A 23,886-nucleotide genomic window follows, 5' to 3' on the forward strand; every position below is an offset into this window, starting at 1 on the left:
TATTTCTGAATGCTAGCAGCACACAGAAAGAAAGTCCTTTTATACCGTTGACGTTTGATGAAGAGTGGGATGGAAGGAAGCAAGTGAGCTCCCTGTGGGACAGAAGCAGGGGTTCAGGGAGCCGTGAGGACAGGCCGGGCTGTGGGGCATTCCTTGAATGCTCCCCCTATGGAGGGTCAGTACCCCCAGGGCTACCCAGCTCCGTCTCTCTCCCCCCAACTATGTGACCCCTCACTGTCCTGAAGCCCCCTGATCACCCCCCATGGATAGGATGGTTCTAGGAGCTGGGATGACTGCAAAGAACAGGGATCCTCATGAAAGCTCTAGGAGCAGGGTTGGGACTCGCTGACCTCCTTGGCCTCAGGCTCCCTTGGTGGAAGATGGAGGCCCCACCTGGTCTGGGCTGGACCCACCCCTTAAGCCTGGAAAGAACTTGCCTTTCATGTTTCTGGAGGTTTCTAACTGTCCCCGCTCCCCTGCCCCCCCCCCCCCACCACCACCACACACACGCATTTGGCTAAGAAGGACAAGGGGCAGTTCCAGGCTGGAACTCTGGTTGCCCCCCAGGGCTGGCACATGCAGGCTCCAGGCTCTCAGAACTGATATAGAGGATTTGGGGTGGTCCTCTGTGGGCAGGTGGAGGAAAGGTGCCCTCTGGCCCGGGGTCTGGGGGTGTGCAGGGGGTGTGTGTGAGCACCCCAGGCCCTGTGCGGTCCCCGAGGACCAGCAGGAGTTAGACGGGTGCAGCCCTGGCTCTCTCAGGGCCTGCTCTGCACTTCTTGGGCATACAGATGTTCCAGAGGAGGCCCAGCGGCGCCGTCTGGGCAGAGGGAAAACTCACCAGCCCCGCACACGCTCTGAGCTAAAGAATAATCTTCAAAGAATAAGAGCACTGTACTTCCTCTCCGCCAGGCGCTGTGCTAAGCGCTTTATAAACATGATTTCACTAATCTGCGCATCAGGGCAGCTTTTGACGTAAGAATATTATCACTCTTGTTTTATATATGATCAACCTGAGGCTTGAAAGGTTAAGTCTAGGGCCGAGGGTCACCAAGTTCAGAGCGACCTTGAGTGGTACATCTAATGAAGTCGTCGTGGCTCCTCCAATATTCTCTTGGTATCATTATACACCTAGGCTCTTCCCCGACCATCTCCCCTCCCAGGCCCTGTGGGCCTTAGCTGGAACGTCCCCACCTCAGACTGGGCTGCCGAGAATCCTGCCCCCCCCCCTCCATTCTTAATGGATAACTGCGTGTTTATTTGTGCTCAAGGGTTTACTGGCTGTCTCCGGCAAGTGCGGGGGGCCGGTGAAGGCAGAAGCAGGCCTTTGGGCTCAGTGCTGTTATCTTCAGGGCTTAATCCATGTGGAGCCCATCACGGCCTCTCTGTGAATGTTTGATGAAGAAATAGGTGAATGAATAAACGAGGGGGATTTGTGCCCAGGCCAGCCACGGGGCAGGACCCGGGCTGTGGCCCCTCATCCCGCCAGGGCCTGCTAGAGCCTACATAGCCTGCGGTGGGTCCAGAGCAGCCATAAGGCCTCCCCACTCTTTCTGGAGCTCCTCCGCCCTGGCTCTCCCTGCAGGGCTCACATTCCACAGGCCATGGCAGTTGGGAATCCAGAGTCGACCCACGGTGTTTGATCACAAAGGATCCCTCCCCTTGACCCACTCCCTTCTGCTGCCATTTCTAGAAACGCAGGGAAACCAGATGCATGAACTACAACGACCCTCCAGGGGTCTCGTATGTAGAGGCTTTTCCGGGTGTATACAGAGGCCTGGGGGATGGCTGAGGTGCCTGGACAGGCGGTGGCGGCACCTGGGGAGGTGCTCAGAGGCGACGCACCCGGAAGCCAGGAGTCTCCCTGCCACCAGGCTGTGCTCAGAGGCTTTCCATGCGTGGCCACCCAGCTCTGTCCTCCCGGGGAGGAAGTCTGCCCCCACCTCTCCATGGCAGGGCCTCCTCCCATTAGCCTGAGAACCAGGGGCCTTGAGATCCTGCCGTTCCCAGGATAATTCTCAGCAGCTCAGGAGGTGTGGGGACAAGCCCCTGGCGGGTGTGGGACCGGCACCTGATCACAGGCCCCTGCCAAGGGTGCGGGCATGGTGGGTGAGGGCCCAGGCCTGCGGGAGGCATCTTAGTTTGCAAGGTGAGCCATGTGGGGAGGCCCGCTTTTCTGTGCCAGGCGCTAGGCCCCTCTGCAAAGGCTGGTCCTGGGGCTCTGGTGGGTCGAAAAGAAGTAGGAATTGCATTATGATTCCATCAAAGATGGTTTTCCTATTAAAACAGGACTCGTTAAAACATAGGGCTTAGTTCTGAATAAACATTTCGAGCTGCTGAGGAGAAGCAGAGATTTATAACCCAGAGCAAGAATTAAAGAAATAAAAGCCCCTGAATTCTGACCGAGACGGTGAACATCGCGCCGAAACACCACTCCATCCTCCACCTGGGCGGCCCAGGTGGCTCCCGCTCGGCGCACCGGCTTTGTGGCGTCCTCGCCCTGGCCCCACGCTCGCTGCCGCCCGTCTCTTCCCAATCATAAACACAAAAGATGGCCAAAGGTACGCTCTCGGCGGCGTTTCTCCTAGTCAGACAAAACCCGACGACGCTCTTTTGTTTCTTTCCACTTAGAAGCATTTCCCTGGCAACCCTGTCTCTCCTTAGTCAACACCAGCTAACTCCATCCGTCCCCTTTATCAAGACATTGTTTAGAGCAAAGAACTCATTAACTGGTCCGGCAACTTGGGAAGTCTTTCAGAGCGGCTCTCAAGAGGGCCTTTCCCCTGAGAATGGGGCAGGCCGCCGCGGAGGAAGAGCGGTGCCCGCAGGGGCCCGGCCGCCTCTGCCGGGGGACAGGCAGCTGTCACTGACCAGGTGGGCCCGCCGCCCTCTCCGAGGACGGAGTAACGGAACAAAGGGGAGCAGGCGTGGCTGTGGCAGCCTGCCCTACTTCTGTCCCCGTGGCCTCCCCGGCGAGGTGGCCCAGCGGGGACACAAGGGGCCCCGGGGCCTGCTGCCCAAACCCCACGCGGGCTCCAGGGGGCCGCGTGGGCTCGGTCCTCGCCAACTACTTGGCTCCCCACAGAACACACTCCTGTGGTGAACAGAGTTCCAGAACTTTCTAGCTGACCTCCCGTCTCTTCCTCGTCTTCCACTGTCAGGTGTCAGAAGAGCAATAGGTCTGCTTTCCTGGGGTCCCTGAAGTGACCCCCCGGCAGGGAGGCAGGTCCCTTGTCTGTGGCACCAAAGCCGAGGCTGAGCTTTCCCAGGTGAACAAGAGGCTGGGAGCTGGCGGCGAGGGGCCTGGAAGAGCCCCTCGGAGAGGCGCGTTCTCTTGAAGGGCTACGGGAAGGGCCTGCTCGGGTCACTGGTGGGTGGGGCTGAGGTCTCCCTACCAAGGGAGCCCCTGGCCAGTCTCGGCCAGAGAGCTCCCCAAGACACAGATCAGGGTTTTACAAAGATTTTCTATCAGAGTAGATTGTGTTCCTGACCCACACAGGACATAGGAGTCTCAGAGGCCCCTTGTGGGCCTGGGGTCTGTGGAGGCAGGCCCCCACCTCAGGCTCACTCATCGGTCCGCCCAGAAGGCCCACGCAACGCAGTGCATCCCGGGAGCACACCGGGCGGGTTCCTAGGCAACCTCCTGGCTGAGCAGGGGCGCGGCCACCACCTGGGCTCAGGGAGGCCACGTGCTGTCTGTGGACGAGCCCACCCATTCCTGAGTACTAGCAGCAAGGCCTGCATACCCAGGACCTCGGTCCACTCCCAGGAGAGTCGGGGCTGGGGGGCTCCCTCTAGCCCCCCTTGGGCTCCTGGTAGCCCGGGAGATGGCAGAGCAGAGAAGGGTGCCAGGCCAGCCCTCCAGCAGGTCTGAGTCGATGGCAAAGTGTGGGCCTTCACCCCGTCTCAACCCCTCGCTTCTGGGTTTTCATGCTTTCCTGAGAACACAGCTGTGCCCGCCCATCCTGTGTCCCTCCATCCCCCACTGGCTCCAGCCTGGCTATGTGACCCTCAGGCTCTGTGATGCACAGAACACACGTCCCCACCCCCGTAATGCTGCTGGCCTGGGAGGCCGGACCCCTGACCAGGAGACCCAGATCCCAATGCCCAGAGCCCCTGCCTGCCAAGTTTCTGTGATTGTTTTGAAACAATTCCCACCAACAGACACCCCTGCCCGCCCCCAGGGTAGCCTCATACGCAGCCCTGGGCAGCCCGTTCCTGTGAAGACAGCTGCTGTAACCAGATCGGGAGCCTTGCTGCCAGCACTTCCCACATGAGCGTGTCTGCTCGTAGGCTGAGCTCCGGACTCAGAGCCAGGCTGCTGGACTGAACGTGGGTCCCCACCTGGATGGCAGACCTGTATCTGAGGAGGGATGTCACAGTTAGCCCTGGTTTCAGCCCAGGACCAGCAGCCTGCACCTATAAAACCGCGCGCCCCCACATAACAGCCAAAGGGACTCAGGTGCACTTCCCTCTGGCCTGCTGACCCTGGGGTATATCTACCCGGTGGCAGACCTAGAGGGCCAACCCAGATCTAGGAGAGCCTTTGTGACGCCTGGATCACTCCCTCGTGACCAGCTACAGCTCCCAGGGGCAGGAGCAAGAGCTCAGGATGAAGACCTGGCAGTCTCAACTCCAGGCAGAGAGGGACCCCAGGGAGTGACACAGGCATCCTAAAGAGAGCGTACGAAGTAGGCACGAGGCCACAAAGCCCCCTGGAACCATCGGACACTGGCCTTGCCCACCTTGTGCAGGGTCTGTGGGCATGCTGGGGTCCCAGACTGATGGCCGTGGGATGAGGGCTGGGACAGACTGGCCTCTGCGGGAGGTTCTTCTAAGTGCACACCACCCATGGCCATGTCCCTCTCCATGTGGAGGCTGTGGCAGCGTACTCAGGAGGGTCCATCCTGGGAACCTAGGACTTGGGGCTATTCATACATGGGCTGCTCAGTGGCCCTGGCACCCCTGACCTGTATTGGGGGTGTGGCTGCTGGGAGAGGGGCCCTCTGCGAAATCCGTAACTTGTGTCCCCAGCCAGGTCCCAGAGCCCAGGCTGGTGGTCGGATGCACCTGAACCAGCAGCCGTCAAGGCTTGGGGATAGTGAGAACTGGGGTCTTCCAGCATCCCTGGACCCCTGCCCCCCTCAGGCTCCTGTCCCAACCCTGGTTCCCGAGGAGCCTCAAAGGCCAGAGTCGGGGTGTCCTGCGGAAATCCTGATGGGGTGGAAAATCCCCAGCAGTTGGGCCAGGGGCTGAGCTGTGACACTGTGCTTCTCCCGCCTGCTGGGGTCAGCCAGCCCCGAGCTTCCTGCTTCCCTTTGATGTCTCCCATGTAAGGGAGGGGTCAGCACCCCTCTGGGCGCGGGCACACTTGCTAGCTCGCTCGACTGCAACGAGGAGTCTGTGCTTTGGGGCCTGGGTATGCTGGGGTCAGGCAGGGGACCCAGTGGGGCCCAGAGGGAGGGAGGGTGGAAAAACCCAGCCTTAGCAGAGAGCTCCAGAGGGAGAGGGAGGGTCTGCCTTGGAGCACGGGGCATGCTCACTTCAGCAGGGCCCTCCCGCCTGAGCCTGGGCCATAGATCAGGGAGCTTCTGTCTAGGTGGGGAACAGAGGCCCTGGGAGAGTCCACCCTGTCATGTGTAGGGACTCCTGGGGGCCCAGGAGGCAGAGTGTTCTGGCCCCCACCTGCCCGTACACGTAGGCCTTCAAGACCCTGAGAAGGGCAAGCCGAGAGAGGCAGGTGACCGCGAAGGTCCAAGACCCTCCTCTTTTAATGTTCAAACCGCTGAGCCTGCTGCCTTTGATGCAGGGGGTGAAGGAGCAGCTTTGAAGTCAGCCCTGGGGGGATGTTCCTATCAGCCCCTGCATAGATAATCTCCCACCAACCCTGGGACTCAATGCTACTCTTTGGGATGTACCCCCCACCAGCCTGAGGTCTTTTTAGTGGCCTTGGGGAGAGGAGCCTGAGGGGGGTATAAGCCCCAGTTGGGGAAATGGGGCATGGGGAGGAGGGGCGCCCTGCCTGCCAGCCCACAGAGACCCCTGCCCTCTCCTCCACCTCCCTTGGCACGGGCTCCACCCTACTAGAGGTGCGAGGTGTCTGGAGAACCAAGCGCTCTCCTTAGCCCCAGAGCCTCGTGCCCCCACCCACCACCACCCAGGTTCCACCTCAGTCCCCGATTGGCTCCCCCACCCCAATTGGCTCTGCCAGCCCAGGAGCTCACAGAGGGGCCCATCTGACAGCCCCCGTGTCCCAGCACCAGGCCTGCACAGTAGGGCCAGAACGAACGATGGATCAGTGACTCAAGTGGAACTCTGTTGGTGGGGTATCTTCCGGAATCGCCAAAATCCAAACGTTTTAGGAGCAACACAAGCCAGCAAGTGGCTCACAGCCCTGGTGGCAAGAGTGGGAGGGGCAGCTGGGCAAGTGGCTGGCTGGGGAGGGCAGCGCCGGCTGAGTGGCTGCTAGGGACAGCTGCCCTCTGCACCTGGACCGGGCACAGTCCCACTTGTTTACGGGAAGCCGGGGGGGTGGGTGGCATTTGGCTCCCTAGCAGCCCATGCAGGAAGAGAAAGATGCCTTCCCAGGGTGGCACTTGGCCCTCCCAGGTGTCCAGCAATGGCCTTCGGCATCCCTCTTGGCATCCAGCCCTACATGTGCGGGGCAGGCCTCTTGGACTCCCAGGCTGCCTTCCTCCACGACAACAACAGTGATAGGCCACAGTGGTACCTGGGGACAGGCTGCTCGGGTCAGCCGTCCCCTCCCCTCCCTGGCCTGGTTCTGCTACAGAGCTGAAGGTTTGACAATATGTCTCTCTTCCGAGATTAGGATGGTCTGGGAACCAATAAAGGCCCCATAACCCACCTCTGGCATAAGAGGACTTGGTGGGCTGGTCTCCGCAGGGACCCAGCTAACTTCTGTGGTGTCAGGGCCCCATGGCCTCAGGTGAGGCACTATGCCACATCCAAGTATGCAGGCCGCACCTCCCTCCCTGTGGGGCTGTTGCAAAGACATCCAGGAACTGAGGAGTGAAGGCACACTGTGGCTGCAAGGGTGACTGTTTGGCACATGGCATATGCCCCTACTACAAGGGCTGTCTCCCTCCCTTGAGGATGTCCCAGGGCCAGGAGTAGGACTGGTGTGAGAGTAGAGGCCAAGAGTCGGGGTGTCCGCAGGGCCCAATGGGATGGGATCTCCGCTTCCATTGTTAAGAAGGTGCCAGGGACTGGGGTTTGAGCAGAGACAAGAGGGGACAGGACCCCAGGCCCTGTGAGGGGATAGGACACAGGATGGGCGTGCGGGAGTCACAGGGGTGTGTGTGAGCAATGTTAGATTTCTAGGTGGCTGAAGATGTGGTGCGCACCCCAGAGCCCTGGGTCTGGGGGCGGTGGGAGGGCTCTAGCCCTGGCACCTGGCTGTCATCCTCCCACTGCCAGGAGTTGGTGTAGCCGCAGGAACTGAGCCATGCCCCCACCCCAGGGGTTCAGGTGGGTGGGAGTCCAGCTACTCTGAGCCGATCTTGAAGGTTCATCTAGAAGTCACGGCCTTGTGTTCAATTCCACAGGTGTGGACGGAGGGCTTCAGGGACAAGTCTCGTCTCAGGCGTCAGAATGAGCTGGCCAGCCAAGGAAGGGAATGGGGAGCCTTTGTTCTCAACGCACAAGGATGACTGGCAACACCGGGGTGGGGCCTTTGCAGAGTCCCTCTCAGGGCCTTCTGGGAGGGGCGCTCTGAGCTCAGCTGTGTTTAAAAATTAGCAAGCAGGAGAGTTAGAGGTTCTGCACTGAACCCTTCTGAGCCTCTGAGGCCTGTTTGAACTGTTAATCAGGAAGGCTGAGCGGGAGGGCCACCGCCCCTATGAACACCCGTCCTGCTGCGTCTGTGGGTCTGGGTGCTGGGGCCGAGAAACTGCTGGAAAGTGCTGTCTGCGTGGGGTCCACAAAGTGCCCTGCCCCCGCCACAGCTCCGAAGTTGACAGCCTCTTTGTTTTCTCTTCTCGGTCCTATTCAAGGCCATTTTTCGGCTTTCCTGTGAAGATTGGGGGGATTTTCCACCCCAGGGAGGCTCTGAGACGGCTGGGTGAGGGCGAGGCCTCCCTCCTGCCCACGGGGAGTGCCTCTGTGTAGTGAAACCACAGAGGGGGCAGCAGCCTCCATCCCAGGCTCCCCGGGGGGCCACGTGTGGGTCAGGGGCCCGGCCATGGCCCAACGTTAGAGAAGCAGGGGTGCCGGTCCCCAAGGCCATGACCCAGAGGCCAGTGACGGAGTCCCTCCTTCCCGAGCTTCATCCTCCATCTCCTTCCCAGGCCCTGAACCCTGAGCTCCTAGGACCCACCTGGGGCAGCTTTTCTCTCCCAAACTGGTCCCCCAGCTCCTGTAGCATCTCTCCAGCTTGGCCCCCCACACTCCATCATAGGCCCCACCGCTCCCTTCCACCACCAGGGTCCCTACTGCCGTGTGTGCTGGACCCCCACCCCTGGCACTGGGAGCCTCCAGTTGCTGCCAGCCAACGTGTCCCCTCCTGGCTGCCCTCATCACCTTCTGGGCTGGTCCTGCCCCCTGGGCACTTCTCTAGGAGCAAACGTTGCTCTGTCACCTTCAGTCCCTTCTCCACTCAGTGGAGGGCAGATGCCTCCCCGAGTGGGACCTTTCAGTGGCTCCCCGAGATCTCAGAACAGGGTCAGATCCTGCAGGACACAGCCTTTCTGGTCTGGCCTCTGCCCCAGCTGAGCATCTCCTCCTCCTCTAGCTCACAGGCTTCCTCCACCAGAGGGCCCTTTGCCTTCAGCCGCTATCCTGTTGCCCCCCCCTCCCCAGCTTCCCCAGGGGAGCTCCTAGGACCCTATTCAGGTGCTTTTCTGATCCCGGGGCCAGTGCTCCCACCCAGGGTGCTCCCCTCCAAATCAGGGTCTGCTGGGCCCTCTCAAATCCCTGCTGCCTGGGCCAGCGGCTAGTGCCCCATCTGTAAAATGGGGTGATGGTCATCACCCTGCCCCTCAGACACAACCCCTGCCTGGGAAAGCCTCGAAGTTAGCTGCGCCGTGGCCTGTGTCACTAGGAGGCGTGTGGCACCATGGCACGTGTGTGCTCAGTGATCAGTGTCGCGGGGTCTAGGGGGGCTCTGGAAGCATGCTGAATGAAAGAGCAGAACTCCCCTGTGAAGGAGGAGAGAAAGGACTGTCCTTGGCCACACCAGGAAAAGTCATACCCCCCTCCCATCTAGAAGCAGTTTCCTGCCACCATCAGGTGCTCCCCACTGCTGCCCTCCTGTATACACAGGCACACGTGGACTGGCTCTGGGAGGGCCACATGTCCCAGACCAGGGTCACCTGTCTGGCCACTGGCCTGAACCCTGCCAGGACTCCCCTGGGCACACAGGCGGCCCCGCCCTCTCCCACCCCACCCCCACCTTGAAGCCTAGCCAGGATGTTGGTGGGGGCCCAGTCTGCCGGGCAGGGGGGCAGCCCCAGGAGCTGGGGACAGCCCTGTGTGCCCTGCACCGGCCCCCCAGGGAGTCCCCATTCTGTGACACTAATTGCTACAATTAGCAGTAGAAAGGCCTATTAGATCAGTTTCTTCTCCTGGCTGAGGCCCGGCTGCCGGGGAGGGCGAGCCTGAGCCCAAGGCTTTTCGGAGGAGCAAGGACCCTTCCATAAATGAGGCCACATTTAAATTGCAAACAAGGGCCTCGCCCTGCCCCAGGAAAGGCTCCCAGAGAGAAAGGCTTTAGTCGGGGCAGACAGAACTGGCTGGGGAGTGGGTGCCTGCTCTGGCTTCTAGAGCTTTCCTGGCTGCCCCTGGGTCGACCAGGCTCCAGTCAGTGGCCTGTCAGCAAGGAGGAAGGCGGCAGAGGTCGAAGGGGGCACAGGGAAGGAAGGAGGGCAGTGGAGGCTACTCCCTGCCCTGCACTGGGCCTGTCCCGAGGCAGGAGGCGGCCTCCTCCTCCAGCACATTGCAAACCCTCCAGACCTGCTGTCCACAGAGAGCCATTCACTCCTCCATCTGCACTAACTGGAGGTGAGAGGGACCTTCTGACCTCCATCCAGGCCAGCTCTGATTCCAACCAGCCACACAGGCCCAGGCCGGAAGTGGCTTAGGGTCTGCCACTAAAGATGCTAAAGCCCCAGGTGGCAGCCGAGGGGCCGTGGGACGTGAGGCCCCCACCCACCTTGGCTAGGGAAGGGGGTGCTCCAGCTGGCTGGGCTGGAGTAAGGGTCTCTCCCTTGCAGGGAGGGAGGCAGGCTGTGGGTACTGGCTACAGTAGGATACAGGCCAGGTTAGCTGCATGTAAAGGGCCATCCCAGTCCCCCGAGCTGGCCTCAGGCAGGGGCCCTCATTGGGGTAGCCCCAAAGGGACCTGCGGCAACATCCGCAGACAGCTCCGCATATCACAACTGAGGGGGAGCCACCAGTATCTACTGGCTCGAGGCTGGCCAGGCTGCTACACATCCTACAAGGGTAAAGACAGGCCCCCTAACAAAGAATGGTCCAGCCCCAAATGTCACCAGTGCAACAGTTGGGAACTCTTGGTCTGAGGCGCGAGGATCCCGATGTGTTGCTTAATTTCTGTGCTCTGAAAATGGACGCATTTTCTTGGCCTGGCCTCTTCCCTCATTCAACAAATCAATGAAGCCATTCAGCAGAAATGCATGACGCAGCCGGTGCGCAGACCCCGTAGAGGAGACAACGCGCCCTCGGGAGGCCTCCCTTCTGGTGGAGGAGCGGGATGGGCAGCAAGCACTGAGCTGACCCAGAGCTAGAAAGCTCTATGGTGCAGCCTGCGCTTGTGGGGGCCTGACATCTAGAGCTGACCTCGCCAGGGGAAGCTCACAGAAAGGTTCCCCAACAAGCAAAGGGGAGAAGGAATGGTTACAGGAAGCCCACAGGCCAGGCTGGCTAAGCAGAGGGGGCTGGTGAACCAGCCCTGAGGCACTTGGCCAGTTTGAGAAAGAGGCAGGAGGCTGGCGTGACAGGAACTCAGGAGGACAGCGGGCAGGGCAGATCTTGTAAAACCTGATGGAATTTGAATATTATTTCCTAGAAATAGAAACCACTAGAGGGTACCTGGCAGGAGAGTGATGGGACGGGCATTCATTCCTTCCTTCTTGGCTCTGGGGACTTGACTACCTAGGCCTTGGGGGAACTCACAGCTGCGAGTCCGTGAAACTGGGTCCCCCCTGTAAGGGTCCGTGGGAGGGAGGCATCGCTCTGTTCCTTTCCATGCTTTTCCATCTGATCTCCGTTCTGCACTCCCCCCCCCCCAGCTCCCCTCCCACCCTAGACAGCTGCTCCAGTGTAATTTATTTATATCGTTGTGTGCATGTGCCCTGGTAACGCATGGAATATCTGCTAGCATGTCTGGGTGGTGTGTCATTTTAATTTAAGTACAGAGCCGCGTACTGAGGCCCTCGTTCTGTTTGGCGTCGGTGCCACTCAGCGCCGTGTTTGCGCATGTCTCCAGTTTGTGAAGTGTACATCTAGTCCTTACTCCTAACCACAGTGCCGGGTTCCAACTCCCCACCCCCACGGGCAGGGCTGCACTGAGCTTGCACACACACAGCCCCTCGTTGTTCTGCTGAGGGCTGCTCTAGCTGTTTACCCAGGAGGGAAACTGCTGGGCTGCAGGTATTAAATATTTTATTTGAGGAAGAAGTGCTGGAAGGCTCTCCAGAATGTCTGTGCCTGTCTAACATGCCCACCTGCAGCACACAGGGAGGCTTGTTTCCTGCATTTCTGCCAACACTTGGCATGATCCTACTTTCTAATTCTTCTCTGATGAAGAATGCCCCTTGCTTTCATCTGCATTTTTTATTCCTAGGGAGCCTGAGTATCTTTCTATAGGGTTGTTATCCACAGTCCCCCGGCCCCACCCTGCAAACTGCCACTTCCTATCACTGGCCCACTGTTCTTTTGGGCTTCCTATCTTCTTCTCATTGGTTTGCAGAGTGTTCTAGTGTATTTTGGCTATTGTTCTCAGCTTTGTTTCAAATATTGTGTCATTTGTCATCTGTAACCTGGGCAAAGCCACACGAGCAAGAGTGAAAACAGCAAGTCACGTCTCAGAGGCGTGACAAAAATAGTTTTGACGTTCACCACAATGGAGTGATTTAACAGAAATACTTTATTTGCACGTATTCAAGTCCATAACTTCAGGTCCCGAGGTCTGTGCTTTCCGGATCCGCGTGTGAGGCCGATGCCCCCCGCCCCCCAGGGCCATGAGGTTATTCTCTCCGGCACGCTCCTAGTTCCTAGTAAACAGGCATCAGCTCTTTCTAGGGGGTCAGGTAGGAGTCCACATTCCGAGTTCTCCGCTCAGGGCGAACTTCCCCCCGATCGTCCTCTGCGTGGTCCCCACAGACATGCGGCGCCACCTCCGTCTGGGGCCACCTTCCTCCAGGAGCGAGCCTGCCTCTCGAGTCTGTCCTGGGCCAGCGCCCCCCGCCGCTCCTGTTACTGAGGCTTGGAGTGGGCCCCGGGATCTGCTGGTACAAGGCCGCCTCTGTTCTCCCTTTTCAAAGTGTACTTGGTGTTTGCAGATCTTTTCCTTTCACATACATTTTAGAATATGTTTGTCAAGTTCCTCAAAAACTCCCACTGGAAGTTTAAGCAGAGTTGTACTAAACTTACAGATTTGGACAAACCTGCCTGCTTTCTCATGCTAAGCTGCCGCATCCAAGAGAATGGAAGGTCTCTCCATATCAAAAGATCTTCCTTTAAGTCCTTCTGTAGAATTTTAAAATTTTCTCCGTAAAAGTCTTCTTTGTTCATTCCTAGACCTGAATGTTACTGTTACTACTTTAACTTCTGTCCTGCTGCTCACTCACTACTGGCCGAAGTGCTGGGGGGGGGGGGGGGGGGCGCGGGGGGGGGGGCGGGACGCATCGATCTTCTATCCAAAACCTTTGCTCAAGTCTCTTTTCCATTCTGAAAGTTGACTCTGTTTTTCACGCAGCTCAGCAGTTTTCAGAGTGTGGTTTGAGGACCCCAGAGAGCCCCGGAGGCCCTTTCGCACAAGGTCAAAACCACTTTCATCGTAATACTCAGATATTATTTGCCTGTTCTGCTCTCACTCTCACAGAGTTAGAGTTTTCCAAAGGAAGCGTGACCCTGCTGGAATCTGTGCTGTACGGCCCTGGGTTTGGTTTTAAATGTTTCTCAGTTTTAACTTCCAAGAAGGTAACTGACTACCAACAGATCCAGCCCATGTTAACAAAAGTTCTCTGGGGACCTCTGTATTTTGTCTGAGAAGCCCAACACGGGCAATACTTCCCAGGACAGGCGTTCCCCCCTGCACCCCCACCCCCCACCCCCTCTCCTTCGGGTCTATCCCCTTTCCTTGTGTGAGGGGACGCCTGTGACCTGTGATGGGCCCCTATGCCTACTTCTTATCTGAAAGGATACACTCTGGGCTTCTCTATCGAGTTTGCTGAAGAGTCAAGTGTTGGTACAGAGCTTGTATCGCGTCCAGGCCGTACTCTTCTCGTCCTGGCTGGCTAACTGGTATCCCCCCACCCTAAAATCATGCATAGGCCTTAAACTATATCATAATTTTTCTGTCTCTATTGAGAAAACCATATGGTTTTTCTCCTCTGGACTCTTAATGTGGTGAATTACATGGATAGAGTTTCTGATATTGGATCATCTTTGCATTCCTACGAGAAATACCACTTGTTGAAGAGCTGTTTAATACACTGTTGGATTCGGTTAGCTAATGGTGTACATGGGACCTCAGCATTCATAAGGGAACTAGTTCATAATTTTCTTGTGCTCTCCTTATTTGAATTTGGACATGCTCTGATTCCCAATTTAAAAAGATCCCTCTAGCTGGAGCATAAATCCTGAAACAGGCCTACTTTTCTCTTTAGCATGTTTGGAAACACATTAAAATAGAATTGTAATCAAGCAACCCAATCCTTAAATTTTTCTCCCAGTGAGTATCTGGAAAACAGGTGCAGAGATGGATCATTTGAGACACCATAGAAATCTGGTTAATCCTGCCTGCCTGCGTTCCTTCAGCAAGTATTGCCCAGGCAAGGCTGTGTATCAGGCTCTCGGCTGGGTGTGGGGCAGGCAGCAGAGAACAGAACAGAGAAGTTCCCCCCTGGGAGCTCGAGGCCCAGCACGGGCCCCCGCAGCAAACAGAGGGACTGGCAAACGCACCTAAAATTCAGACATTACCGTTCTAGCAGCGTTTCCGTGTTCTGTGACTCTCGGGCTAGGACAGAGCTATTCCATGGGGACGAATTCATCCCTCTCATAACCAGAACCGTCCTGTGGGAAGAAGGCACTCATTCCCATTTTACAGAAAAGGCAATGTGATGTGCCCAAGGAACACATGATTTGGGGTGGGGGGAGCTGAACTTGCAGGCTGTCCCCTGCTCCTGTCCAGCCTGAGACCTGTGACTCCAATCCTCAATTCCAATCCCAGACATGACCAAGAATTCTATTCCCTACTCCCTCCCCTACCCAGACTCATGATTCCAAATCCCAACTCCCAGCGGACCTGTGACTCAGACGCCCCATCCCGACTAAAAACTTGGGCTTCAATTTTGGACTGTGACCTCCAACTCAGACCCCTAACCCCAACTCCAATCTCCAACTCAGAATCCCCAAAACCCCAAGTCAGATCCCCCACCCAGACCTGACTCAGAACCAGACACCTTCCACATGCGGTCTCTGATTCTGACTCAGAAGCACCACTCCAGCTCCAACCCCACCTAGGACCCCCTACTTCAAACTCCGATTCTAACTTGGGCTATCGATCCCCCACCTGCACCCCCAACCCTGGACTCAACCCCAACACAGACCTGGGATCCCGACTGATTCCGCCCCCAGTGGCCAACCCTGGAATGTGCCACGTAGGCAGGGAGGTAGACTTCACACGCAGACTCAGATCCCTGATTAGGACCCTGGACTCAAAATCCCAAACCCAGGATCTGACTCTGATCCCGCCCTCAGATGGCCAACCCTGGAATGTGCCACGCAGGCAGGGAGGTAGACTTCACACGCAGACTCAGATCCCTGATTGGGACCCTGGACTCAGAACCCGCACTGAGACCCAGGATCCCGACTCTGATTCCGCCCCCAGTGGCCAACCCTGGAATCTGCCACGTAGACAGGGAGATGGACTTCACATGCAACCTCAGATCCTTGACTGGGACCCTGGACTCAAAACCCCCACTGAGACCCAGAATCCCGACTCTGATCCCGCCCTCAGATGGCCAACCCTGGAATGTGCCACACAGACAGGGAGGTGGACTTCACATGCAGCCTCAGATCCCTGCTTAGGACCCTGGACTCAAAACTCCAACACAGACCCAGGATCCCGACGCTGATTGCGCCCCCAGTGGCCAACCCTGGACTGTGCCACGTAGGCAGGGAGGTGGACTTCACACGCAGACTCAGATCCTTGACTGGGACCCTGGACTCAAAAATTCAACACAGACCCGGGATCCCGACTGATCCCGCCCCCAGTGGCCAACCCTGGAATGTGCCACGTAGACAGGGAGGTGGACTTCGCATGCAGACTCCAATCCCTGATTGGGACCCTGGACTCAAAACCCCAACACAGACCCGGGATCCTGACTCTGATTCTGCCCCCAGTGGTCAACCCTGGAATGTGCCACGTAGACAGGGAGGTGGACTTCGCATGCAGCCTCAGATCCCTGATTGGGACCCTGGACTCAAAACCCCAACACAGACCCGGGATCCCGACTGATCCCGCCCCCAGTGGCCAACCCTGGAATCTGCCACGTAGACAGGGAGGTGGACTTTACACGCAGACTCAGACCCCTGATGGGGACCCTGGACTCAGAACCCCTACTGAGACCCAGTATCCCGACTCTGATCCCGCACTCAGATGGCCAACCCTGGAATCCGCCGCCAACCCTGGAATGTGCCACGTAGGCAGGGAGGTGGACTTCCCATGCAGATTCAGACCCCTGATGGGGACCCTGGACTCAGAACCCGCACTGAGACCCGGGATCCCGACTCTGATCCCACCCCCACTGGCCAACCCTGGAGTCTGCCACGTAGACAGGGAGGTGGACTTCGCATGCAGCCTCAGATCCTTGTCTGGGACCCTGGACTCAACCCCAACACAGACCCGGGATCCCGACTGATCCCGCCCCCAGTGGCCAACCCTGGAATGTGCCACGTAGGCAGGGAGGTGGGCTTCACACGCAGACTCAGACCCCTGATTGGGACCCTGGACTCAGAGCCCCCACCGAGACCCGGGATCCCGACTGATCCCGCCCCCAGTGGCCAACCCTGGAATGTGCCGCCAACCCTGGAATGTGCCACGTAGGCAGGGAGGCGGCCTTCACGCGCAGCCTCGGACCCGACTCGGACCCTGGACTCGGAGCCGCCACGTGGACTCTCCCCTCCAACTCAGGACTCCCGTCTTGGCTCCCACAGCCCGCCTTGACCCCACCGTGGAGCCCCGAGCGTCAGAACACGGGACCCAGGCTCGGATCCCAGGCGGACGCGGAACCCGACCCCCGGAGACATCCCCGGGGCGGCTCCGACCCCGGAATCGGGACCGCGGGGCTGGACCAAGGGGCTGGACCGCGGGGCGGGGGCGGGGGCGGACTCGGGCTCCGGCCCCGACCCCCAGCTCAGAACCGCGAGGCTGGACCGCGAGGCGGACTCCGGACCCCGGCTCCGATCCACGACTCGGATCCACGACGCTGGACCGCGAGGCGGACTCCGGATCCCGGCTCCGACCCCGACTGAGCCGCGGGCTGGACCGCGAGGCGGACTGCGGTGCGGACCCGGACCGGACCCGGACTTGGAACCACGATGCAGGCCCGCGGGGCGGACTCCAGGCACGGAATCCGACCCGGACTCAGAACCACGAGGCGGACTCCAGGCGCGGAACCCGACCCCCGGATTCGGATCCGCGGTGCAGGGCCGTGAGGCGGACTCCAGATGCGGAGCTGGACCCGGACGCGGGGCGCCGACGCGGGGCCGCCGGGCCGACTCCGGGCTCGGAGGACCCCGCCCGCACCCCCGCCCGCATCCCGCATCCCGCACCCCGCACCCCGCCCGCACCCCGCACCCCCGCCCGCCGGACGCGGAGCTCACCTCGGTGGCCGCAGCGCGGGGTCTCGGCGTCGGGCGGCCGGAGGACGGCGCGGCCGAGGAAGGGCGCAGGGTGCGGCCGTGGGGACAGCCCGCCGGCAGGTCCGCCTCGCCGAGAGCGCAGCGCCGACTGAGCCGCGGGGCGACGGTCTGCCGAAAGCCTTCGGCCGCGCCCGGACCCCGGCTGACGTGGCGGCCGCCCGGGCGCCGATTGGTCGGGCCCGCGGGGTGGGTTGCCGCGTGCCGCCGCGCGGATTGGCTGGGCCCGGAGAGCAGTGTACCGCGCTCTGCCATTGGCCAACAGGGGCCAGGCCCGATGCCACCGGGGCTGGGATTGGCGGGGCCCCTGGAATGCCACGTGCCGCACCCCACCCCGCCCTGGCTCGCGGCGCAGTGTCCACCCCCACCCCCACCGCCACCCCATCCGGTCACCTCCGCACGTCCACACCCGCCGGGGGCCCCGCGGGACGCTCTCGGCGCTCAGCACGCAGCCGGCCTGCGGTAGACCCTTGCCCCACGGTCCACGGAGGCAGGCAGCGGCCTCCGCCCCTCCTGGGGGCCTGCGAGGGGCGTCCGTGCTGCCCTCGGGGGCTCTGCCGAGGACGTCCTGTGGTTGACTCTTCGGGAGACCTTGTGACGGGGGAGGGGGCGCCCAGACCGACAGGCGGGCCCTTGAAGGAGAGGACCTGCCCAGGGTACCCCGAAGGAGGTGACCCGGGTGCTCAGCTTCCCTCCCGGGCGGCTACAATTCTGGGTGTAATCTCCAACTTAGGATGTACCTGTGCCTGGAGGCTGGGTCCACTGGCTTCCCTACTGTCCAGCCACCCACCCACCCACCCATGGGCACATTTACCACCCAGCCATCCCTCCACCCACCCACCCATCCATCCACCCACACACCCACCTTCTCACCCATCCAACCATCCATACATCCACCCACCCACCTATCTGTCCGTTTGCTCACTCAACCATCAATCCACCCACCCACCCAACTGCCCATCCAATCATCCATCCACCCAATCACCCAACCATCCACCCACCCACCCATCCATCTACTGACCCAACCACCCATCCAAACACCTGTCTATCCATCCACCCATCTGATCATCTGTTCATCCATCCATCCATCCATCCATCCATCCATCCATCCAACCATCCTCCCCATACATCTGCTGAGCTCCTCCTGAGCTCCTTGTAGCAGTGACCTAAGCAGAGACAGTCTACAGTGAACAGCCATCAGGAAGTCTGTCCTCAAGGGGCTCTCACTCCACTGAGGTTTTACCAGCAAATCTAGGGCAGTTTAGACTTTCTGTGAACTCTCAGTATTTTCTCAGAAGTTGTTACCCTCGCTCTCCCCCAACCAGGGGTTGACTTCAAGGGAGGAAGGGGGAAGTTGGAGCCAGCCAAGCAAGCAGCCATCCCCGCACCCAAAGCAAGCAATGAGACCATTCATCTCAACTGCTTTTGCCTGAAATATTTGTCTACAAAAAGAGCCAGGAATTTCTCCAAGGGTGACTGAGTCAGTTTTTTCTTTGTGGTTCAGCCCGGAGGAGAAGGGAGAAATGGTGTTGTCTTTTTACACATCAACAGCTTGCTTTCTGACCTCCACAAGCAGTGCCAAATTGGTCACCTCTCTGTCCCCTGACCAGCCCCTGGGAAAGGCGGTGCAGCTAGCCTCGGTTGGTACAGTTGACAGAGGGCCAGCCAGGCCTCACCACCTGGATGGGTGTTTCTGGGCATCTGCCTATCCCAGAGGCAGATTGTGACCAGGAACATCACATGGGGCCCTGCCCCACACACAGGGTTTTGATGCTTTGCTGTCACCATCTTGAAATTCTTAATAATTTTATCTTTGAACTTGTGTTTTGTTAAGTGAAGTCTGATGGGACAACGGAGCATGCTCCAGGGGCTTGGAGCCTCAGCTCACATAGGGTCCCACCACCTTCCTACCACCTCTGCGTGCTCAGCCTCCCTCTCCCTACTTCCACAGGGTGACCACTGTGACCCTCTGCCCTGGTGGAGAATGACAGGGAGGGATTGAAGTCCTGGCCCACACTGTGCAACACTGGGATTCCTACCTGGAAAGTGGAAGTGATGCTGCCAGCCCTAGTGGAGCTGTTGAGACAAGAGTGAGAGGGAATGCTGTGCTGGAACAAGAGGCCAAACGTGGCCTCAGGCACTGCCCTGGTTCTTGCTGCTGTGAGCCGGTGGGATAAAGCTCCAACCTCTGCCTCCCATGGCCTCCTGCACCCTCCTGTGGGAGGCGAAGACCCTTCCCTGGATAGCCTCCAGGCGTGTCCATTTCCACCTCCCCAGGGATGCCAGGGGAGGGGGAGCCCCAGGTCCTCAGAGTGATTTCACAGATTTCCCGCCTCTGTGGGGTTTATATTCCAGTAGGAAAGACAGACAAGAAGTTTTCAAAGTGCTCTAGACCTTCTTCTTTGTCAGAACATACAGATGCCTAGGCTGTTCCTGTGAACTGCATCTTATTTCCAATAGTTGACTTTTCCAGTCTTTACTCACAGCTTCTCCTCAACTTTTTTGTTTTGGTTTTGTCTGTAATCCAAGAATATTGAGCATGGGATGAAAAGCCACCTACAGCTGGTCCTCTTAAAATGGTGGTCCCCCTTTAAAAGAGTGACAGTGTTGGTTGAGATTTCATCTTTAAAAATGATTTTTTAATCGTGAAAATGGAGTTGAGCTGATCTGAACAAAATTGGGGTTCTAGCTATGTGATTGGGTGGGGGCATACCTCCTGAGCAGACAGATTCATTCGTACGTGTTCTCTGGCAGCTGTACTTGCCCCACTGAACCCTCTAGCCTCAGACCCTGAGATCCTGAACACTTGGATCTTCTCCTAAGAGACCCCCTCATGGAGAAAGTCCATGGGCACCACATCTTGGGACCGTGTTCTTGGAGCCATGCTTCGAGCCAGGCCAAGGAGCCTGCTGCTGTCAATTTTGACACAGTGGTCAGGGAAGATGGTTCCGAGTCACGTGCGGGCCCGTCCTCAGCCCTCACCCCCTCGCTGCACATGGGGCGCCGTCAATCAGCTCCTGCTGCCTGCCAGCTCCAGCGCACCTGTTGTGTGCCCACACCAGCCTCCCTCCTCTGCTCTAGTCCTTTGGGGGAGACACAGAGGAAAACATTCTGAGACTGAGAGGGGTTTGTTGTCTCGTCAGGAGACAAGAGACATGTGGGAATTGGCTGGAGAAGTATGTAAGGCTGGGCGGCCCCCAGGCCAGCCTGGGGGAGATGGGGGCTGCCAGGCGTACTGGGAGGGGGGCCCAGAGCTGGCTTTGGCACATGGGAATTCAGGAGGGGGTGGCGGGCGTGGCCAGCTCTGGCCTGGGTTGTGCTGGGGGGGAGTCCCTCCCAAGCTTGGGCTGGCCTGGGGGCTCTCAGGTCCTGGAAGCTGGGGACGTGGCTCGGGGACTGCGGGGCGGGTGCCGGGCAGAGAGCCCGGGCACCTGGTGGCCTCCACCTCCGCTTCCCGTGTGACAGAGGGCATCTGGTTTGTCTCATCCGTACGTGGTGGGGGCTGACCTAACGTTCCTTGCACTCCCTCCAGCGCTGATATTCGGGGTTCAAAAGGTTTCCCCACAGACCTCTGCACCCGAGTGTGCGCACGCATACACGCACACACAGCTGAAGAGAATTAGGCTCAAAACGTCCACTCGGCTTTTCTCTTGATTCCGAGGTATTTAGAATGGGGGTGGGGGATTAGGAGAGGAAGTCGCTGAGCTAATTCTCCCGCATTTGCCAGCACAGAAGTGCAGATGGGGCCCAGAGCCCCGGGCGTCCCGGGGGGGAAACACCAGCCCTCCTCCCACAGGGCGAGGCAGGGGGGAAGGAGCGGGTGGGAGCCCCTCACCCGAGCGGCAGGACATGGCAGGCCCCGGCCCCGCGTTTCCCTGGACCGTGGCTCACCCCCCACTCCTTCCACGGCTCTCCCACCCCCGGAGTCTCAGGGTGGAACCAGCTTCAGGCTCAGCCAGGTTCCCAGAGAGCTGCTTCCCTCTGAAGCAGAGAGGCCCAAGGCCACGTGGCCGCCCCAGCACCATCTTCCCAGGAAAGATCCTTGCCCTGAGCTGCTCTCCGATGTGGACTGGAACATGGAGGGGGTGAGGAGCCCAGGGCACCTGAGAAGCTTGCTCTTAAGGACAGCCCATGCACTCAATAGCCACCATGTCCACGTCCCCCAGAACCGGTGGCCCCTGCTCGGTGTCCCCAGAGCAGATTTGTACACACAAGCATACATGTTTGCACACACACCACTGCAACTGTCCTGGATGAGGTCTCTGTGACCCCCATGACCCTCCATCCAGCAGCTTCTTCACTGGTCAAAAGTCTCTGCTGGCCTGGCTTCCCACATCCTCATTCCAGAAACTTCCTCCTTTTGAGGCCTCCATGAGCCTCGTGCCCCTTGGCCCAACACTTTTGGGTATGTTGGCCTGTGGATGATGCCCCGCCCTTACTCAGCCCTGACACATGTGTCCCACCTTCTACCCCCAAGATCTGCCTTGTACCCACAGGTGGCACGCCCTTCCATCCCCACTCAGAGCGCTTGTCTTCCGGTCTCCCTGCCTTGTGCTCATCCCATGCTCCAGTGAGGATAAGCAGACTCCAGGACGTTCTGGGTTTCAAAGGCCATGGAAGAGACCTAGCACAGGGAGGTATCTCTGGGAGGTTTGGGGAGTGTCATGGTGAGCGTCAGGTTTCCTTTCTAGAAAGACCACTCTGGCTGCTGAATGGAGAGAGAATTGAGGAGTGGGGATGAGAGGGGGAGCCAAGGGGGTCTTGCCTTGTGGGGAGACCTGCCATTACCCCATTGAGAGAGGCAGGAGGCCTGGAGGAAGGTGGTGCCCCCTGGAGGGGTAAGAAGCAGCCAGGCTGGGTTCCCACAGGAGGTGGCTTTGGCAGCACTCTGTGGCTGAGGGCAAGGAGGGCTTCAGGTGGCCCCTAGGAGCATGTGGAAGGAAGGTGAGAGTCAGGTGGGCAAGCTGGATCTTAATAAGCCTGTGTACATGAGTCAGCACCCGCCCCTCTGCTCCGCTATGGTGATAGCGGCACAGCTATGGGGCATCGTCGCTCCGCGGGCATGGCTTGTCAGGGCGCCGTTCCCTGTGTTAGTGGCCTAGGGCACAGAGCAAGGTGTGTGATCGATGTGGGTTCTGTCTCCCCGGGATGGTCCCAGCTCCAGGACAAGCACGGGCCCCCACAGTACCCCTTCTTGGAGAGCAACCTGGCAAGGGAATTTCGGGGGTGCACCATTAGACAGCTATGCCATGTTAGGGTCCGCCGTGGCTCTCTCCCAGGAGCAGATCTGCTCTCCTGTACTGGGGTCTGCAATAACACGAGGCCAGACAGGTGGGGGTCTCAAGACCAGGCTGCCCTGATGAGTGGCAGCGTGGGGTGTGGGCCGCTTCCCACCGAGAGGGCAGCTGTGCTGTGTGTGTATGTTTCGGCGTTGTACAGCCAAGCCTTGATTAGCCAACCCTGATTCTCCCAGAGCCCCCGCTTCGATGCGGGTTAACTCAGCAGCTGTCTCCTGAGCACCTGCTTGGGGCCTGGTCAGATGCCAGGCTTGAGGGGTGGGAAAGTAAAGAGCTAGGCCCTGCCAGACCCATTGCCTAAAGAGTCTTTTCTACCATCACCTTCCAGAGGCAACTCTTCCCACTGCACAGCCCCCTGGGGCCTTCCTGTCCCCCACTTCCTGCCCAGGCCGGCCTTTGGCACAGCTGCCACTCAACGACAACCTCCCTGGCCCTGGGGGCTGGATGGGCCCAGGCCTTTGAGGACATTGGCACTGCCAGGATCAGCCCAGAAAGAATTTTCTATTATCCCTGAAGTTCTGGCCAAAGCATTGATAGGAAGCCCCATCCCGGTTGCCCTGAGGGTTGTAGGTTGTTTTTAAATGTCAGAAGGCCCTCATCTGAGATTGACAGTAAGAACAAATACTACAGAGAACCCATATATACATGGCTCTGTGCCTGTAGAGGGCACGGCTCCTCCAGTGGAAACCGCCAGGCCTTCAGGGAGCAGTGGGCACAAAATGGTTGACAATGAGAGGTTTTGGGGGAACCGAATGAGACTGCTCCCATCAACTTGGACAGCAAAAACAAGAATGAGGAGATAGGGCCATTGGTTTGGGATACCACGTGGCCATGTGGTTTTAGATCTGTCCATGAGGCCTTTGAGATGCCTTCTTCAAAAGATGGAGCTTAATTCCCTCCCCTTGATTTTTTTTGGACTTAGTGATTTGCTTCTGATAAATAGAATATGGTGGCAACGTCTGAGTGTGCCTTCCAAAACTGAGTCACAAAAGGCAAGGGAACTTCCTCCTCACTCTCCCCCTGGGATCCCTGACGTGGGAAGAAGCCAGCCACCATATTGTGAGGACACCCAAGCAGCTCAGTGGAGACCGAGGCCTCCCACCGATGGCCTCGTGAGCGTGCCATCAGTGTGGGTCCTCCAGTCCCACCCAAGCCATCAGGTGGCCACAGCCCTGGCCAGTCCTGACTTCAGCCTCCCAAGAGACCCTAAGCCAGAACCACCCTCAGATCATTGCTTGAAGCTGGGAAGTTGTTGGGCAGTTTGTTCCAAGGATGGCCGTAACTAGCTGTTACAACCATCCTCCCAGGGGCAGCGAAGAGGGCTTGGCCCACCTGTCAGCTTTTGCCAGTGTGAATGGCATCTGGGCACGGGAGAGAGGGTGCTACAGCCAAAAAGCATCTGCTCCAGGCGTAAAGCCACATTTCTGTTTTGTCAGGATCTGAATTCTGTCCTCCAGGCCAGTGGCCA

At 58.8% G+C, this 23,886-nt stretch overlaps 1 protein-coding gene, 1 long non-coding RNA gene and 2 other non-coding genes across 6 annotated transcripts in view; 1 reads left to right on the forward strand and 3 right to left on the reverse strand.

The window, feature by feature from the left end:
* The window catches only part of LOC119864243, a 41,998-nt gene extending 24,807 nt beyond the window's left edge, over positions 1-17,191 (reverse strand). The window contains exon 1 of the long non-coding RNA XR_005373526.1: positions 17,086-17,191. This is a non-coding gene — a long non-coding RNA (uncharacterized LOC119864243). The remainder of the gene's footprint in view (positions 1-17,085) is intronic.
* The window catches only part of KCNQ1 (potassium voltage-gated channel subfamily Q member 1), a 323,020-nt gene that overhangs the window by 166,123 nt on the left and 133,011 nt on the right, over positions 1-23,886 (forward strand). The gene's annotated exons all lie outside the window — the stretch shown is intronic.
* On the reverse strand, positions 16,619-16,737 carry MIR8859A (microRNA mir-8859a). The gene is given in 1 exon segment (NR_128810.1): positions 16,619-16,737. It is a non-coding gene; the product is annotated as a microRNA mir-8859a (primary transcript).
* MIR8859B (microRNA mir-8859b) lies at positions 16,780-16,918 on the reverse strand. Its single transcript, NR_128814.1, has one exon. It is a non-coding gene; the product is annotated as a microRNA mir-8859b (primary transcript).

Source organism: Canis lupus, chromosome 18 (assembly GCF_011100685.1).
Source record: "Canis lupus familiaris isolate Mischka breed German Shepherd chromosome 18, alternate assembly UU_Cfam_GSD_1.0, whole genome shotgun sequence".
Taxonomy (NCBI): Eukaryota; Metazoa; Chordata; class Mammalia; order Carnivora; family Canidae; genus Canis; species Canis lupus.